The sequence below is a fragment of the Arachis duranensis genome, chromosome 3 (genome assembly GCF_000817695.3).
Source record: "Arachis duranensis cultivar V14167 chromosome 3, aradu.V14167.gnm2.J7QH, whole genome shotgun sequence".
NCBI lineage: Eukaryota > Viridiplantae > Streptophyta > Magnoliopsida > Fabales > Fabaceae > Arachis > Arachis duranensis.
In genome coordinates, this window is record NC_029774.3 from 4,054,993 (window position 1) to 4,058,448 (window position 3,456).

Genomic DNA, 3,456 nt, shown 5'->3' on the forward strand with positions numbered 1-3,456 from the left:
ATTTTTATTAAAACCATATTTTTGAGGTATCTCCTCATTATCCTGACAGCAAATTCTAATTATATTTGCAAATCTTTTTTGAGTTGCTTCTTGCATACAACGTTCTTTTATTTCCTCTCTTATTGCAGAGGTTGCTCCACCAAAAATATTTTCAATTGTTCCTCTATTTATTTCTCTTATAAATCTTCCCATTATAAATTCATTAGCAGGATATGGAAGTTTTGTTATATACATACTAAGATAATGATTTTTATCTTCTTCTTTTAATTTGTAATAATGTATTCTATATTCACATATATAAGGCTCTACATTACATAAATCATATATCTGAATATTAGCTAAATGATTTTTTGCTTCTTGATATTCTTTATTATAGACTTCTTGTCTATGATCTATAATATTTTTTCCAAAAAATTCTTTATATATAATCATCATTATATATAATATCTTATCATAAGCTGATGTTTTTGTTTCTAATTCTTCTATTATTTGGTTTTCTATTGATGTCATATAATCTCTTATAGTTCATTTAGTATGAAACCCTATGTAATTCCAAATGTCTATTCCAGACAATTCACTAAGTTTTGGATTAGTAAAGGCTTCCAATAAGAAGGAATTCAACCAGTTTTCGAAAATTTCCTTTTCATTCTTTTTACAGTCTAAGTCAAGCATTCTTTCTCCTTCCATTTCCTGAATTTTAGGAACGTATTTTGATGGTATTTTTGTATATTTTGAATCTTTATTTATAAACCCTTTTTTGAAAGCATAATTATCAATTTGAAATTTTTCTTTCTTGAGATTCTCTTTTTCCTTATTTCTTTGAAATTTTACGGATACTAATATTTCTTCAAGCATATCTACTATAGAATTTAATTGTGGGTTAAAAGTATGATAAAGATGTGGGGAATCATTTTCATGGTAACATTTCTTAGAAATTCCGTGTGAAAAGTAAGTTTTTTCAGGTTTTTGAAGTCCTTCAATAAAACTTATAGTAAAATAAAGATTTTGAGAAAATTCATTTTGTATTGATTTTAAGAATTCGGTGTCATTACAGTTAACATTAGTTAAAATCATTAATTTTTGATCTATTAATTTTGATAACTTAATTATTTCTTCTCTTAAATCTTCTAATTTACTTTTTTCCATTAGGTGACGCTTTTCTTTGTGAAGAGTTACGGTTTAAAGTGTGACTTTAGAAAGTATGGTGTAAGCAAATCTTTAAATCTGTACAGATTTAGATCTGTACCATATAATTTCCTTTTCTTTTTTTGGTGTCTTAATTATGGGCAACAAACTGAAAGTATAGATTGATATGTATTTTCTTTATTCGATAGTTTCCAAATTTCGAATTATCTTTTTTTATTAATGTTTATGCACCCATTATTACTAATGCAATTATTGGTATACCTAACAAATTCAGAGTAGTGCAAATGCACAAGCTTGTTGCAAGTTTTTAAGTCAAGGCAATTTCTTATATTCACAGGTGTAGATTTAAATATCTTAATGTATAATGTACCAAGTTCAACTCGGTGTATTATAGCATCTTCCATAAGTCATTAGTGGCGTTTAATAACGATAATTAAAGGGTATGTGAAAGGTATATTCGTGTTTCTTTGTCTCATTAAACGGCTTCTTGCTTCTAAATTAAAGCAAATAGAATAGTAATTGATTACGACAGCATAATTCAACATTATGCTCTCGGTTTTAATCATATTTCGATTTAAATTCTAACTTACATTCTATAGTATGAATAATTAATTTTCCAATTTTCTATCAAAGGTATAGGATTAAGTTTAAGAAGCTTGCATATTTTTCTAGCAATTAGATTGAGATGGAATAGCAATATACATATGTATGAGATAAATTAGATAAAGTTTAAGAGCAAAAGAAACAGATAATTTATCTAGCTACAAGCTGTATGATCTTAAATATTCAAAAGAGTGGTCCTACTTGGTGTGAACACCAAGATATTCGGTGAAGAACATTGCTACAAGTTAAATTAGCTATAGTAAGTTGAGAAATTAAAATAAATTCAAACACTATGGATAACAAAATCTAAAACATTTTCTTTTTACTAAATATAAGGGATTCAATATCATCATTATTTTCAAATTAATAACATCATTTTTTATTTTATGAAATTCGAACACCTCTCTGATTTATTGTGTCCGCATATCGAACACATTTCAGACATAACACTCATTCGACAGACAATCGATTTTCTGTGTTCATCCGTGTTTAAATAAAAAAAAATTCTTTATGAAAAAGTATAGAGAGTCAAGTGTCTACCCGTTAAGAATTGAACAACTCAATTAATAATGATTAATTTTATTTTTTTTTCAAACTCAAAATTTGATTAATTGACATTAAAGACATTTTTGAATCAAAACTTACGCTAATTTATTTTCACCTTCACTCATCATTCACCACACAAAACCACAAACCCTAATCCCTTTTTCCAATGCCCCACATTGTCGCGGTTTCATTCTCGCACCGCTAGCATTGTCGCAGCGCCGTCCTCGCGCGCCATCGCTGGTCGTCCTTAGCTTGCATCCTTCTCCACTACCTCATCTGTTGTTCGCGCAAGAAAGACAGCCATCATCGCGCTTCTACTTCACCCTCCTCGCGTCCCATCGCTCGCCACTCGCACCCTACGACTCTCCATCTATCGCAACGCAGCCGCCACCAGGTCCCCATTCGCGACGCACGATCAACTACTCCGATCCATAACGACTCCTCCACTCGTGGTATAACACCCTAATATTCAAATCCTTATGCTCGAGTCATAAGTCAATGATATTACGGTGGTACGACTCTCAGGTGGATTTTTTTTTTAATATATAAACATAGGTAATTTCGAAAGGAGTATTAATCGAGAAGCCTGAAAAGAGTAAAAATAAAATCGCGAAGACGTATCACTCACGATTCGACAACGAAAAGATAAAACGTGAAGCCGAAAGCGATATATGGACAAGGCATAAAGGAGATTAAGAGATAGATAACAGATAGATATATAACATAAGTAAATAGCCACTAGTCGCGACCCGCGAAGTTTAGGCCGGCTAGGGTACAGTATGAAAGTAGTTGACAACAGAACATCCTAATCTCTCCCAAAGGAAACATAAGAGCCTCTATAGGCAAGTTCCAAAAGAGTTTAACACATAATATAATATCTTCAAAACAAAGGTGGAGAGATTCTAAGCAAAACACAAAGTAGAGAAAATAAAGATCTTTGCCGGCTCTCAGACGAACCACAGCTCACTTATAAGCACCTGGACCTGTATCTGAAAAAAAAAGAGATATATACGGAATGAGAACCCCGGGCCCATGGGTTCCCAGTACGGTAAAAGTGCCAAATAAATACAATGCACTGCAATAAAAACTCACTAAGCATCCTAAACTCCTTTTCACCAAGTATCCAGCATAGATTCTCACTAATCCATAAATAGGCATCTG